This window comes from Marmota flaviventris, chromosome 3 (genome assembly GCF_047511675.1).
Source record: "Marmota flaviventris isolate mMarFla1 chromosome 3, mMarFla1.hap1, whole genome shotgun sequence".
NCBI classification, from domain to species: Eukaryota; Metazoa; Chordata; class Mammalia; order Rodentia; family Sciuridae; genus Marmota; species Marmota flaviventris.
In genome coordinates, this window is record NC_092500.1 from 20433694 (window position 1) to 20450902 (window position 17209).

Here is a 17209-nt window from a genome sequence, read left to right on the forward strand (position 1 = left end):
CATAAATCCACCTTAGCCCTTCTACCTGTCATGACTCATATCACATAGTGTCCCCACCAATGCTACGCTGCAGGCTTGTGGGAACACATCCTTTCACAGCTATAATAAATTTGTCATTATAAACTACAATTTCAATCTGGAAAAAATTGCTAGCGTTATCCAATTGGGTCACCAGGATAGGCTTTTTTGTAAATTTTTAAGCAAAGCAACCATTTGTTATTGTTGTTGTTACTATGATTTGACACATGAGGAAAAAAACGATTTTATTATCATAGAAATATAAAGAATAAACAAATAAACAGAAGGGAAGGATTGGGATATGGGGACTAAGTATACAGGCTCTGGACAGCTTGAGTCTGCAGCTCAGTTTTGCAGCCTGGTAGCTATGCCGTCTTAGGCATAGGACCCTTCTTAGTGTGGTTCTCTTAGAAGCACATCCTGAGATGAGGATTCCAGCCCATTTATTCCAGGGGTGATCCCAGCAAACAACAGTAGGGGGAGTGGCATGGGGAAGTGAAGGCTGCCAAGAGAAGTTACCTCATCAAGACAGGCACTGTGGGCCACTGAAGTGCAGTCCTACCAGGAATCTTGGGGAGCCAGTGCAGAGCATGTACCTCAGTACTCTCCCCTACAAGGAACAAGGGAGTTGGCATATTTATACCCCAATTCCCATCCATTAAAAGCTGCTGGGTGTGTGGTGGGTGGGGAGTGGGCTTAAATTTCCTGGCACTTCTGGCCTGCTGTGGTGACCAGGGAAGGCCTTGAAGTAAACACATGCAGGTCCCAGCAATAGGAAGTCAGCCAGCACCCACTGAAATGAGGCCCTGAGGGACCTGGACAGGGCACTGGTAACTCTCACATGTAATGTCCCCGGTGTAAATTAGGAAAGATTAGAGCTCCTCGCAGGGTAGTTATGGAGATGAAATGATGTGTGTGAACCACATAGCACATGGAACACACGGGGTGCAGTAGATGCAGGTATTGTGAAAGAGACAGAGGGGAAACCCAAGAGGAGTGAATGGGGGAAAAGAGGAGATGGCAAATAGGAAAACAATGACTTTTATATTTTAAACATATGCTTTGGTCATATTTTTTACTGCTGTGACCAAAAGACTTGACACGAACAATTAGAGGATGGAAAGTTAATTTGGGGGCTCATGGTTTCAGAGGTCCCAGTCCACAGCCAGCCAGCTCTATAGCTCTGGTCCTGAGGTGAGGGAGAACATCATAGTGGAAAAGTGTGGTGGAGGAAAGTGGCTCAGGACATGGCACCAGGAAGCAGAGAGAGCTCTTCTCTCACAAGGACAAATATATACCCCCAAGGACTCACCTCCTCCAGCCACACCCTATGTGTGGTAACTACCACATCAGGGGATGAATGCACTGATTAGGTTAAGGCTCTCATAACCCAATCATTTCACCTCTAAGCTTTCTTGCATTGTCTCACACATGAGCTTTTGGGGGACACCTCACATCTAAACCATGACAACATAAAAAGCCATTCTTGTGAAGCAAGAAATGGCCTTTAGCACCTCCCAGCAGCAAATAGGCTTCCCATAAAGAACCCTTAAAAGATCTCCTTCTCTGAGAGTTGAGAAGGTTGATAAACATGTGGAGAAAAGATAAGAAATCTTTTTTTCTAAAATTATGCTTTGGCTTTACCATCTTTACCAGTGAGGCGGGTAAAAACAGTTCTTTCAAATTTCTGCCATTTCTAAAAAAGAGAGAAAGGAAGTTGTTTCGTACAGCATGCATTCTATTTTAAATAAATAAAACAAAATAGAAACTATTAACTTACCTTTAATGGATCTGGGTTCTGATGGTTTGGTTTGGTTTCCAACAAGCCCATAGCTCATCTGTTTCCCTTTGCCTCTCCTCAGGCATTTGTGTGGATGACTCCCGCTCTTCCTACAGGTCTCAGCTCCTTGTCTTAATTCCCTAAATAATACATTATACCAACTATTTATATAGCATTTATATTATGCTAGGTATTATAAGTAATCTAGAGATGATTTAAAATATATGGGAGGACATGCATAGTTACATGCAAATACTCATTTTATATAAGGAACTTATATATCCAGAGGGCCCTGGGATCAATCACCCAGGGATACTGAAGGACAACTCTATTTAATTTAGAAGGAACATACAACAAATGGGAAGTCCTGAAGCTTAAGATTCACAGTAAATTGGCCTCTGAACTCATACTCTACTTTCCGCAGTGATTGTAGGTTCTCTTGCTATCTCCATCTTTAGACGGTGAGCTCCTTGGGGACAGAGAACATACCCGGTGCATCTTTGCATCCCAGGTACCTGGTACATAGAAGAGGCTGCATGAGTGTTTGCTGATCCACCAAATGAATGGTCTGGTTGGGAGTGATGAAGAACATGAGTTTTTGAGTCAGATCCCTGTATTAGTGACATCTGCACTGACCTATTGCGCCTGTTACTTTACACTAAGGATGATCTCAGAGATTGAAGGACATTAGTTGAGCTACCTGTATGGAAGAGCCAGGTAGGGTGCCTGCCAAAGTAAGTGCTTGATACTCTTTTTTTTTCTTCTCCCACCTGGGAGTTCTTTTTGTCTTTCATCAGTCACATCCCCACAAGGATAGAATATAAGCCAGGAAATGATGCTATTCTCTGTAAATACATGAACTTATTTAGCTCAGCTGACTTACATTTCAGAAGTAAGATCAATGTTTTAGCTGAAATATTTTCCCTACCACTCACGAGTTAAGATTACTTAATTGATCTTTTGACCCTCATATTTGTCTGCAGGTCAGAAGGTACATCTCTAATGTGCCATTGTGTGCTTGAACTGAGTCCAGGGTCTGTAAATAAGGATGGGAGAGTGCTGTTTCTGCTATTTAAGCCAATCAATGTTATTATTTTAAAGGAACCAACTTCCTTCCTTGCACATCCAAGTACATAATAAATAAATAATTCATCTTCCCTAAAATATTTATTATGGGCAGGTGGCATTCTGCATTCTGAGAAAAATGAGTTGTCTAAGAATTGAATGTTTGGGTAACAATAAGTACCAATAATCACAGCCACTCTGTCCCTTGCTTTCTGTCATTTGTTGAGTATCTACAACCTTGTGGGTTAGGTAAAGCATCTCCATTTTAAAGATGAAGAAACAGGAGACATATTTAATAACTCAATCAAGGTTACAGAGCCCATAAGTTCTAGAAATGATATTCTGGTCTTTCAGGCATGCCACCACTTTCTCTATAGAGGAGAAATCACAGTCCATAGTGTCAACTCTTTCAAAGGATAGCAACCCCTAGAACTTCCAGATGAACCATTCTGTTTCTTGGTAGTGACTGCATAGCACTTTTATTACACCATGCACCAGGTCCAACTTGCTGTGCCAATTCAGTGGCTGGCTCCCCAAACCAGTCCCTGGACTCACAAGATGAGTCATGTATTTGGACCAGTAAAGGGCTTCAGATGATATTCCTGTGCATTTCTTTTGAAAATCTCTGCTTTTGAGATTACCTAGCTCACCTTGGTGTTTGCTAAATGTTGTTCAAATGGCTGTTACAGGTAAGCACAGCGTTTTGTTGGGTAGAAATCACCTGGTGGGGAGGAGGAGCGATGGCTAAAGCTATCATTTATCCAGTACCTACTATATCAAGGACTGTGCTAGAACTTTAGAGAATCTCATATAATTCTTACATCAACACTATCACAGGGGTTTTTCATATCCTAATTTTTAACTGAGATACCTGAGGCCTAAAAAGTAAGGGAAATAACTAGTTCTCTATCACCCAGGTAGTAAGTAACCAGCCAGCCAGCCAGGATTCAAACCCGAATCTAACCAGTCATACAACACATGTCCTTAGCCACTGTGATACTTCTGAGACAAAATAAGGAAGGCCTGGTTTCCCAACCACATCATCTGTCTTTAACAGGAAGCAGGTTTTTACAGCATAGCCCAGGTTTTTACAATCAGCTCACCTGATTCCTTTTAAGTCCCCCAAACTTGACCTTGCTGGGTGGCAATAGTGAGCACCTCTGTCATCTTCAAACCAAGTGCAAATGGATTCAAGGTGTGGGAGCAGATCACCATGCTGAGCACAGACCCCTGCATCAAGAGCAAAGGTGTGGAAATCCTGAGCTGTGTGCAATGTCTGCCGTTAGGACTGCACCACAGCCTGTCAGATATATAAGCTTTATTCCTCACTTCCTTGAGGAGCCAGCGCACACTTAACTGTGCACTGCCCCCTTATGTGCAATCACAGGCCCAGTAAAGGCTCATTTGGATGGATTTGCTTGCCTCTTGGTGATTTCTGTCTCTAATTGAGCAGAAGAACTCAAGGCTGAGGGGGTAACACCAAAAGCTGGGCTAATTGGTAACATTTCTAGTGGAAAAAAAAAAAAGATTCATATTATTCACTAACTAGCATAAGTTCCAAGCAGATTTTGGAGGCAAATTTATTTCTAGGCAAAGGCCATTCATCCATCCATCCATTCACACAGACTGGTCCCATTTTCTGGAAGGCTGAGCTACTCTCTTTCTCTCTCTGTGGAGTTAGCCTCCCTATGATCCTTTAGATGTCATTCTTAAGTTTTACTTCCTCCTGGAAGTCTTCCTAGCCTGACATGTTGTCTTACCTCTAGGCCATCTTGGTACTCTGTGTATTCTACCCAGGAGGAGAGTCAGGTTTTGTGGGAACTGATCCACAAAGTGTGGTCACCAACAATGACTTAAAGGGTAATCAAGGGTGGAAATTCAAATTAAAGAGGCAAATAGGGCTTTACTTTACCTTTTCTGATTGTTTTTTAGAATAATCACAATCCTTTATTGCTTTATGCCTAATCCAAGTGTTCAGGCTTTATTTCTTTAGGGTATTAAGCCATCTTGAAGTTCAAACAATTTGAAACTATAATTGCTATAATTCATATTTGAGCTGCTGAGCTTCACATTCAGCATCCCCAGAAGTTGTAGCCAATAGAAAAGTCTAAACAAACAATGTTGACCTACACTGAGGCTTCAAATGTCAACACCTGCCATTACTGTTTTGGTGGTCAGCTTAATTTACAGTGTGCGTTTGAGACCTATTTTTGCTTATACAGATTTGTTGAAATCATATCACAACAAATATTATTTTGTTTAGGGATGCTTATTCCTTGCACATAGTAATAGGAAATCAGCAGGATGTTATTATTCACATTTTATCTGTAAGAGAACTGAAACCAAGAGGTGTGATCTCCTTAAGGTCACTCAGGCTAGTAAAAGGCAGAACAAACCAGGTTGTGGTCACAATGGAAATGTCCTTTGTACTGTGCTACACCAGACCTCCCAAGGACCAAATAAAAAATGTAGAGTTTAGGACTTCAGCAATCAAATTATATATTTATACCTCTGTCTACAAATTAGTCTTCCTAGAGTATAAGAGATTTTACATGGACAATCCAGTACAGTCATTATTTCTGCAAATGGTATTTCCAAAGAGACCATATTAGAGATACATAAGTATTATTTCAAATTATTGGGGCTATTGATACCAGTGAGTAGAAAAATACCCTGAAATCTTTCACAGATGGAGATGTGGTTATTCATCTTGCTAATATTCAGCTCAAACCTCCCCAGAATTTTTGCCTACAAATCCCAAGATATTTCTAAAATGAACTCTAGACTCTTGGTCCTCAGGAGGAAATAAAGAAAAGCTATGAGTTGGCATTCAGACATCCCTCTGTGATTCCTTGATATTGGTGCCAGGTACCAGGGCACCACATCAAGCCTCCTCCAAATTCTGCTTCTTTGCCAATTAAGTGAAACAACCTTGCATCCATTCTCATTTCTCCTGTGGCACAAGGTATTTATCATCCGAACCAGTGTACTTTAAATTATGGGTGACACCTATGACCCCTCTCTCCCTCTACCCGAAGTCACATTTCTCAGGAATAAAAGATAACAGTGGACAAACCAACCCCTCACTGCCACAAGGCCATGAGTACTTGTCTCAATGTTTTCTCCAATTCCTTCTGGGAAACCTGAAGTTGGGGCTCACCAGTACATCAACTTCCTGACATCTCCATCATGGAAGTCTTTGCCAAGGTCTAAGCCTCAGCAAGCATGACCAGAGCAATGCTCCCTCAGGTGCCCACCAAGGGAGCACTGTCTCTTACAGCAGCCTTTGCCTGTCTTTGTTCCTGCAGGCCCTGGGGCTGCCATACTGCCACCCTCTTGTGGCTACTTGTCACCCTCCCTAATATGTTCTGCATGGATCCCTGCAGTCCCACCATAATGCACACAGCTGCTCTGCTAGAGAATGCACTCTTTCCATGTCTTTTGGGCCCTCCCCAAAGCATGGCCCAAAGCAATGCTGACTTGAACTCCATATATTCTCAGAGGTGAGATTTGAGAGAAAAGCTCTTTATTTTTCACTTGTACTGATAGAGTGCCTGGGAGGTAGGTTGCACTGTACTCAAACTACACTTGCCTCAGACACCAGGACATTGCGCTTGGACTGAATTGTGTGCCAGGATCACTGTCCTTAGGACAAATACTCTTCTCCCCTTCTCAGAGGATCCAAAGCTCTTTAAGCAAAGAGGTTCCTGCCAGACCCACCCATCAGTCCCTGCCCTATGAAAGTGAATCCAGGTGTGGAAAGAGATTACTTTTCAACCAGGAACCTAAGTACCAAGGTATCTGCTTCCAGCACTCAACTCTAGACCATAAAGGGAGTCTCTGGGAAACTGGGTTGGTTGACTTGCACCAAGTAAGCCTAGCAGATTCTTCTCGCTTGACAGGGATTTTCCATAGCTACACACTTGTTCCTCATTCCAAATACACCAAGGTGGGGACAGAAAATCCAGGCCAGCAAACACCCAGGCCATGCTAGCAATTCTGTGCTACCTTCACCATCATCTGAGCCTGAACTCTCAGAACCTCTGCTTGTTCCCATCTAGGATGGGCTTTTCTTAATGGCTGCTAAGGTACTTAGATCAGGAGTCAGGAAAAATGCAGCAACTGTGAGAGTCTTTGTAATTCGAAATTCCTGTGAGATGCTTGAGTCATGAAGGTGTAAATGTAAGTAAGCCTCATGATTTCTTCTCTGGGAATTTGGCTTTTCTAAAAAACTGTCACTGGCTCCTTTGACAGCAGCAAACAGGAGGATATTGTGGGCTCTGACAGAACAAATTCCCTTTTGGAAACCATTGCAGAAAAGAATAAGTGAGACCCAAAGGAGTACAAATGGGTAGCAGAAAATCAACCTACCATCCTGAGGTTTCTTTCTCGCTGCTCCTTCTTTGGGAATGTTTGCTGCCAAAAAATGTCACTGAAATTCAGTTCTGTGTTGTCTCACCCATAGCTTCTCTCTCACCTGGAAAACACAACAATAATCAGACAAATGCTGAATACCCTTCAGACAAGTTAGTGCTTTGTTCATGATGCTTATTGGGCAAATGAAGAAACATAACCAAAGTGTTGACAGTAAGCAATGAAAACTACCTGACGAAGCACTGCTCTCAGCAAAGTCTGACTTAGTCTAAGCAGAGTGAGGGAAACTTCAAGGGCACAGAGCAAAGGCAGAAGCCTGGCAGGAGCCCTGAACTTCACATGTGTCTAGCATTCCTCAGTTCCCTAATGTGCTCCAGGAACTGTGAAGCAGACACTTATTTACCTCCTTAATTTGCACAACAGGTATCTCCCTGGAGGGGGTATTATATTCCTTACTTGTAGCCAAGGAAACAGGCTCCTCTGTAAGTTGCCTTGGCTTCCACAGTAGCAAAGAAAAATATCCCTAAAGGAGTTCTAAGCAAGTCTTTAAATTATGAGCATATTACTCAAGATTCAGTTGTCAGAGACAGAAACCCAACTCAAACTAGCTTAAGGGGTTAGAAAATTTTAAAAGGAATAATAACTAACTTCAGGCATGGCTAGATCCATGGACAATAAAAAAGTCATAAGGACTAACTTTATGTCTTCTTTGACGTTTTTATCTCAGATTGCCATAGCTTTTATATGTGAACTTTATTTTCTTCTCCTGCAGAACATTTCCCCTAAGATTGGGAAGATTGCCACAAACGGTTCCAGCCAACATTATCATTTATCTCATCACCCCAGAAAAAGAGAGAGATTTTCTTTTCCAGAATCCATGTGCAATTTATCAGGAAAGGCACTAGTCCTATTTAGATTACAACAACCCTCTATGAGCTACTCACCTGTGGGGAAGTTGAGTCCCATGATTGACAACCCACCAAGGTCACATGAAGACAAAAATGGAGGCTCTTCGGAAAAGGGTTACTGGACAAACAACCCAGGTATCTGTCAGAAACAAAACTTACTAGAACTATTTAGGGTTTAAACAAGATGCAATTTATGAACATGGGTCTTCCTATTTTCATGGTGTTGATTTGCTATTGTTCTAGAGCATCTTTATTATCTGAAATATTTTTTATGAAAATGGATCAGAAAGATAAACTGGGAAGCAACAATAAGTTTTCTGTACATGTTTCAAAATTAATTTAAGAGCCAGTGATTTGTGATTTTCTTTCTAGAATAAAAATTATATTGTTAATATAGAGTTTATGGAATCTTTTAAAGCTGATTTTAAGAGAGTACAACATCACATATATGGTATTACCAAAACTGTTTAACCCAAATTTAATCATGAGAATGAGACAAATGCAAAAAAACTGTCCTGAACTCTTCAAATATGTCAAGTTCATAAACGGTCCCTCATCAAAAGACTGGGGAACCACTCCAGATTAAGGAGTCTCGAGAGTCATGACAACTAATCACAGTTTGTGATCTTTGATTATATCCTGTATTAAAACTGTATATAAAAATGGCATTATTGGGACAATTTAGGTAATTCCATACTAATAATCTATGAATTAGATAATGATATTACCAATGTTACATTTTCTGTGTGTGATTGTGATTTCACAACTGTCCTTGTTCTTAGGAGACACATGCTAAAGTATTCAAGGATGAAGTGTCAGGATGACATATGATACACCTTGTTCTCAAATGACTCCAAAGAAAAAAAGGGTTTTAATGTATCCATATACATGGAGAGAGAAAAGAGAAACAAGACGTGGAATCAGTGAATCTGGGTAAAAGTACATGGGATTCATTATATATTGTACCATATTTTTTTTAATCTTTTCTCTAGGTTTCAAATTTTCCAAATAAAATATGGATGGAATATATATATGAAAAAAATATGGACAGGAAAAGGAAAAAATATAGGCATTGCTTCATAATAATCTAAAATTTAATTCCACCACTCATAATACAAAATTAAAGTACAAAAAATTCAATCATGCAAATGTGGAGTCATTATTCCTAGGTTAATTAACTGTCAAGTTTTAACAGTCAAAGTTGCTAAGATCCATTAATGTGACTGTGTCCCTGTAATATACACAATGGAATGTTATTCAGCATTAAAAGAGAATAAAATCATGGCATTTGCAGGTAAATGGATGGAGTTGGAAAATATAATAAGTGAAGTTAGCCAATCCCAAAAAACCAAATGCCAAATATTTTCTCTGATTTAAGGATGCACTGCATGGGAAGATTAGATGAACTCTAGATAGGGCAAAGGGGAAAGAGAGGAAGGGAGGGACATGAGGGTAGGAAAGACGGTGGAATGAGATGGGCATCATTACTCTAAGTACATGTATGAATACACGAATGGTGTGACTCTACTTTGTGTACAACCAGAGATATGAAAAATTGTGTTCTATATGTGTAATGTGAATTGTAATGCATTCTGCTATCATATATAACAAATTAAAATTTAAAAATATATTCTTTTTAAAAAGTTGCTAAGATCCAAGTCTATCCAGGTCTGGGGTGCTGCAGTGGGCGCCACCTGGTGGTAGTTCTCTGCCTAAGAATGGGGATCGTTCTGGGTCCTATCAGTAGCTTATCAGTTTTCAGCTTCCAACAGGGTTCCGTGCTGTGGGCAGGGGTCAAGAATAGGCAATCAGTGTCCAATTTGGTGGGAATCGCTGGCATCCAGAGGAATGCCCAGCTGTGACAGTAAATAGCAGGCTTTGCCAGTCGCCCTGCAACAATGTCCCTATATATGGGACGTAATGACCCTTCATTAGTTTCGATGAGAAAGAAAGTTTCAATGGTTGAAAGGAAGGGTTTGATGCTGTTCTAGGTGTAAAATCATGGCTCAGAAGTGACATCATTTAGTCATGACAGCTAGATCAGATGAAAGATCACATCAACCGTGTCTAAAAATCAACCAACAATTTAGGAGTTATTTGATGATTTCTTTGCATTCCAACTTATGTCATTTAAAGCAGTCTTAATGAGAAGTTATACTCCATATATGTATAATATGTCAAAATATATTCTACTGTTATGTGTAATTTGTAAGAACAAAAAAAAGCAGGCTATTAGAGACTAAAATGAAATTGTTTAAAATTTTTCTTTATGTGATTATTTATATATTAATCTAGATTATTATATTGTTTTAAAATATATTTTAATATCACCTATGCACACATATAATATTTTGAATACAAACCTGTTCACATACATATATATGGCTATATACACATATACATAAGTATACACACACACACAGTGATATACACACACATAAATACCCAGAAAGTTTTGTTGTTTTTTTTTTAATGAAAAACTGGTCATACACTTTTAGATGCCTTTCCTCCACTGCTTCATCTTTTCTCTTAAATGTTGTTAATCTGTATAGAACATCCCTAACCCAAAAATCCAAAATCCAAAACTTCTTGAGTGTCAATATGACACTCTAAGTGGAAAATTCTACTTCATGAAACTTTGTTTCATGAACAAAATTATTTAAACTATTGTGTAAAATTGTTTTCATTCTATGTGTATAAACTGCATGTGAAACAAATGAATTTTGTGTTTAGACTCAGGTCCCATCTCCAAGATATCTGATTATATGCATATCATATGCACATGCAAATATTCCAAAATTTGAAAACATTTGAAATTTGAAACACATCTGGTCCCAAAAATTTTAGAGAAGCGATACTTAACCTGTGCTATATATGGCATGACTTATTTAATAGCACTATTTGCTAATGATTTATATCTTGCTTGCTTTAGGAAAAGAGTTGAGATGGTTTGTGATACTAAATCATCAATAAAATAAAAGAATTAAAAAACTAATAAAATTGAGAAGACATCAAAAAAGGAGAGATAAGTACGGAGAAAGTTAAGTATTCATAAGCTTAATTTTAAATTTGGAGCAGAAATAGGCTATTGCTTCTGGGTCCTCACCTGAGGAGAGCCAGGGTTTGTTTGGAAGGACTCCCAGGCAAGCAGGACAAATGGAGAAGAGTTTCTCCTGCTACAAGAGGCTTCTTAAGGACCTAGGTGAGAGGCCGATCTGCATAAGCCATGAAGAGCACTCTGGGTGGGTTGGTGAAGCCAAAGGATCAAAAACAGGAACTGGAACAACAGGGAAACAAATCAGGAACAGCAGGTAGGGGTCAGAAAAGAGCATTCTTGAGCAACAGCTGTTGACAACAGCTGGAATTATAGGGTGGCCTTGGGATAGGCCGAAAAGCAGTATTTTCTCAAAGACAAGGCTATAGAGGACATAGGTTTATCTCTATTATAAAAGAAATCTATCCTGTGTTCATTTTTTCATATAAAGGGCATTGAATAACATGGTTGCCATGAATTTTGTAAATGATACAGAAACATTCTTCTCATGAATGCTTCTCCTAATGCTCCGCAAGGAGAAATAGATTGTGTACTTTAAAAAAGCGGGGAGGGAGGGCACATAAGAGCTAGATGTATTTCATGAAAACCAGCAGCATTTCTGCATACCCCTGAGAAGCAATTAGGAAATATAATGATAAAGAGATTCCATCTCAATAGCAAGAAAAAGATAAAGTACCCAAAAGTAATTTTCATCCAAATTTTTACTGAAAGCATTAAAATGGTTTCCATTAGTTCTCTCATTAATGGAATAGCATGCTATAGTGGAAAATCAAATATTTTAAGATGTCAGTTTAACAAATTTGACACATTTATTTATAGATGAATGACACCCAAACAAAATTCCATAGGATAGTTTTTAGGGGAAAGAAAGAAAAGGAAAATAGTTTAAAGTTCATGTGAAGCAGTATGCAAAAGTGAATACAAACTAATTTCCAAAACCTCAGTGCTGGTGCTGTTGGGTGACAGAGCAACACTGAAAAGCTGTAGGTCCCAGATGATTCTAAAACAGTATATAAAACAGTGTGATGCTCCTTCAGGAACAGGGAGGACCCTGCACTAGAATAAACATAAAAGATACAGACCTTATCATATATGAGAATTTAATATTTGATCTTTCAAAAAGGCACTGCCAAATAATGTGGATTAATTGTGCAAGATCTCTCTTGGTTAGCAATCTGTCAAAAAAAAATAATTAATTAAATATTTATGTAACACATGCATCCAAATACCTTTCAAATGAATTAGACCTGATGAAAAAAAATCAAAGCATGAAAAAGTAGAAGAAATATTTATCAACAGTCAGGAGACAATGCAACTTTCCAAACTTGGGAGGAATTGAAGAAATCCCCAAGAGTAAGAGAATCTACTGGATGCCATTTGAAACACCTTCACATAGAAACTATAACCAATCAAAAGATATATCAGGAAATATATGTGCCCAATGACAAAGGCAAGGGTTGAAACATTTTACTTTTATGTAATAACAGTTATGCAAATTAGCAAGAAGTTCATCAAGACTGCTAGGAATGAAAACAAGCAAAGGACATTAATAACTAACTCAGTAGTAGTTAAAGAAATGAGGATGAAAGAACAATGAGCTAGCATTTTTTTTTTATTTGTGAGTTTTAAAAAAGAAAATTACAAGGTGGGATTATAGCTCAGTGGTAGAGCGCTTGCCTAGCCTGTGTGAAGCACTGGGTTCGATTCTCAGCACCACATATAAATAAATAAAATAAAGGTCCATCAACAACTTAAAAAAGTTTAAAAATAATAATAATAAATGAAAGAAAAGAAAATTATTACCCAGACTAGGAGAAGGGGAGAGGCCTTGGGAAAGACAGATCTTCGGCTCTGCCAATGGGGCTGGAAACCAAGAAGACACCTTTGAAAGCAGGTGGTGAGACCAATATCACACATTTTATCTCGTACGTGGCATCTAGAAGAAGAAGAAGAAAAAAGACACCATTAATGTAGGAGGGAGACTTAGTGAAAAGGAAGGGGACCCAGGGGAGGAGAAGGGAAGGGCAAGGGTGGTAATGGTATGTGAAAATTATCAAAATATGTTATATGAAATGTACAAATATCTATTCTGTATAACTAATACACACTATTTTTAAAGCCATTGGTGCTATTTACCAAGATCTATAAAAACATTCTTTAATATTGGTCAGAAATTTTTTAAAAATTATGGTATTCTGATAAAACTATTTTTAGATTAGTTGCACTTAAGAACTTGTATTTTGTTTGCAGCCACAAGCATACATTTTAAAGTCAACCTACAAACTTCTAAAATATGTAGAGAAAGTCCTGTTGCTGGAAATGTTGCTCTGCTCAGCACATCTGTGGAAGTTAGAGTTCATTGGTACATCTCTGGGTGGCTTTGAGTTCTTCTCTCAGCGAAGTGCCTAGTCCTTCATCTAACAAATATTTACTGAGCACAATCTGTGTGCAAACCCAGGGAGGGCTACATACATTTATAATCCTGCTCTGGGAAGCCTCTAGCCTGGTAGAAGAGTTTATACAGGATGTTTAGCAGCATGCAAGCACAAATCAAAACAGAAAACCCCAACCACTCTTAGAAGCACCAGGTGCTTTGTAAAACTTAGATTTTGAAATCTGTTCTGCATGCATATCACAACAACTTGAATGCAAGGTTCTAGAATGATATATAATGCTGCTCTCATATTACTCTATTAGTAAATGAAACATCAGCAGAAACTCCAGTAGAGATTCCTTGCAAATAGGGTGAAAACCCTTGTCTCAGGGCTCAGACAATGAGAAAGAGATGAGCCATTCGCCCCCATGCTGACAGTTCTTGTAGAGAAGCAGGAGAGTTGGAAAGTTGGAGAAAGATACTGAGATGGTCCTCTCCCTTCACTTTGTTCCTAGTCTGACCTGAACAGCGATGCCTTTGTTATTGAACCAGAAATCCACAAGAAGGAGGCTCTGCAGCTACATATTCATAGGCTCTCTAACCCTGATCCAAAGTGAAGGCTCCCCTCTTTCATCAAAACTTCATCATTATTCCCAGCTGAGAAGTTTGCTAAACTTCTTTCTTCAACAAGGAACCACATTCTGCTTTCATCCATATGCTTGTGTATATTTTTATATGCAAGTACATGTCTGGAATATAATAAGCACTAAATAAAAAGGGGAAATAAGGTCAATCTGGGAAGGCTACATTTTGAGATTTTTTTAAAGAAGTAAGCTCATGAGTAAGCTATTTTTATATAAATTGTTTTTCCCCAAAACTTATGCTTCACCTGAGTTTTCATTTCTGGTGCTATTTCTTAGAACTACTGCATACTTAGTACATATTGATTTTATTTTCTCCTAGTGCCTTAAGCAGCAATAGAGGTTAATTTGTTATCTAGTCCATTGATTTTTTCCCCCTTAAAAAATGGGTTTCATTTTCAGTATTTCCATCTATTAATTGCTACTTCTACTCTAAATGTGTTCTCCAAGTTCACTTCTGTTAATGTCTAATGTATTTTCTCAGTCATGGAACATTCCTGTGGTTATTGCAGTATGTGACCATGATTGTTGGAACTTTATTCTTATTTCTAAACTCTCCAGAGTGTTGCAGATCTGTAGAGATTTCCAAGGGAACCCCCAATAAATAGTAACCCTCTTATCTTCCAAGGTGAAAGATCAAAGTTTAGACTGCTGACCAAATGGACCTGCCAACAGAATTAGTCAGATTGAAACACCAAATTCCAGGCAGAAATGAACCAGAAAAGTCACCCCTCTATCCTCACTCCTCCACACTCTGCCTGGCTTACACCTCCTGGAATTGAAGAGCAGAGAATTTTGCCTGGTCAGGCAGGCTCCCTCCATAAAGAAACCAAGGCAGAATTCTCCCTGAATTTACCTACCCAGGAAGTTATCCTCTTCCTGGGGCAGAGGGAGAAAAAGGAGAGAAGGCTGCTGAACAAGAGCCCTTCATGGGAGGGAAACATCTTGAGATGTGCAGAAGGATCTCCACTAATAAGATGCATATTGTGAAGCAATAACAAGAAAAGAAAAGAGTAAGGAAACAGTTATCAAAATAGTTGACATTAGTTCTGCTTTTGTCAGATTTTTTAACCATGAGAACTTGAACAAATAACATCTCACCGAGCCTCCATAAAAATGGAGATAATATCTGTTCTTTGGTGGCAAAGCTATTCCAGTGGCATAAAATAATACAAGCTAAAAAAAAAAAAAAAAACTCTTAGGCACAAGGGTATGATATGAGCAAATAGAACTTACATAAAACCCAAAGTGAAAACCGTGGGATCGAGAGATTGATCCCTTGTCTGATGATTTCTTTCCCTCTGCTTTTAAGCAGGTGTGGCTATTTATAGATTTGCTTCCTAAAATGTTTCCGTTTCCTTCTGTGCATTTCTGTGACTTTGAAGTGACAAGAGATTCCCCAGGGACTCCTAGACATTTCTGTGTCAGGCCCTACACTTGACTCCCTGAAGTGGTATGTCTATACCATGAAGCTCTGGACGAGTTTGTCTAAGGAAGCAGATGCCCACTCTTTGAGTCTGTTATGCCTGTTCTCTCACGATAACTTGATTCTTCCTATTTGATGGACAGGAAGAAAATCTGAGGCAAATCTGTTCTTTCTCGAGGTCTCTGTCTCCACCATTGCAGCAGAAATCTCTGAGCTAGAAACCTGGCTACATTGCTATCCCTGGAGCAACCCCCATAACCAAGTCTTGAATATTTCCCAAAGGCCAGTGTGTTTAAAGCATGGTCCCCAGTGTGACACTGATGTGAGGTAGTGGAACCTTTAAGAAGTGGGGCTAATCGGGGGAGTGTCCTGAAGTCACTGGGCATGTACCCTCAAAGGGTATAATGGGACCCCAGCCTCTTCCTTTTCCTCTTGCTTCATGGCTCTGAGATGAATGGTCTTGCTCTACCACAGGCTCCCACCATGATGCGCTGCCTTACCACAGTCCCAAAACAACAGAGCAAGCCAATCATGAACTGGAACCTCTGAAGTTGTGATTGAAATAACCTTTTTCTCTTCATAATTTAACTGTTTCAGGTATTTCAGTATAGTGACAGAAAGCCAACTAACACAGTTATCATTTATTGAGACTCTGTATGCATTGAGTACTCTTTTAAATGCTTTATGTGTCTTCTCTCTTTAGTTCAATACAATAAAATCTCTTGGTTTACCATGAGCTTCAGATAAACTTTTTCCTCCTCTAGAATTGTTCTTGTCAGGTCTTTTGGTCACAGTAGCAAGAAAGCTGACTAAACAGTTATACATTTTTAAATTTAAAAATATACACAGTCATGATAAAAATGAAAGTTAAAGGAAAAGGTACAGGGAAAGAATCCTTCCTGGTAAATGAGTGAGGGGCTCGGGCCACAAACTTACAAACTCAGGAGGTAATCCAAATGCATGAGAGATGCCCAAAAACCCAACGAGTAGGAAAACCTATACCTGAAGAAATGGAAATACAGTCCTCCTGGAAAGACTTGTTGACTTATGTTTAACATCTTGAAAGAAATAAAGGCAAGAATTACAAGAATGGAAATTATAATCAAGAACAATGAGTTATGATAAAGTACAAATAAAAATCCTAGGAAATAAAAAAAATAGTCATTTGCATAAAAAGAGTATCCATACATGGGATTAGATTCAGTTAAAGAAAAAAAATAGTGATTGAAAGTGAGGACACCACCAAAAACACAACATATGGAGAAAAAGTGAAAAAAGATGCAAAAGTGAAGTAAAGTGACACAAAACATGATAATGTTCTTACAAGTCTTCAGAGTAAAAATGTAAGTCTAATGCTGCTGACCAGGATGAATTCCAAAAACATTCTCTTAGACACACTGTAGAAGCAGAAGAGGAGAACATCAAAGAGAAAAGGAAAAATTGTTAATGCCACCAGAGAAATAAGAAGAGTGACAGACTGATGCAAAATTTCTGATCTGCAAAAATAGATGCCAGAATAAATAAAGGGATTTCTCCAAACTGCCACAGGAAAACAATACCCAATCTCA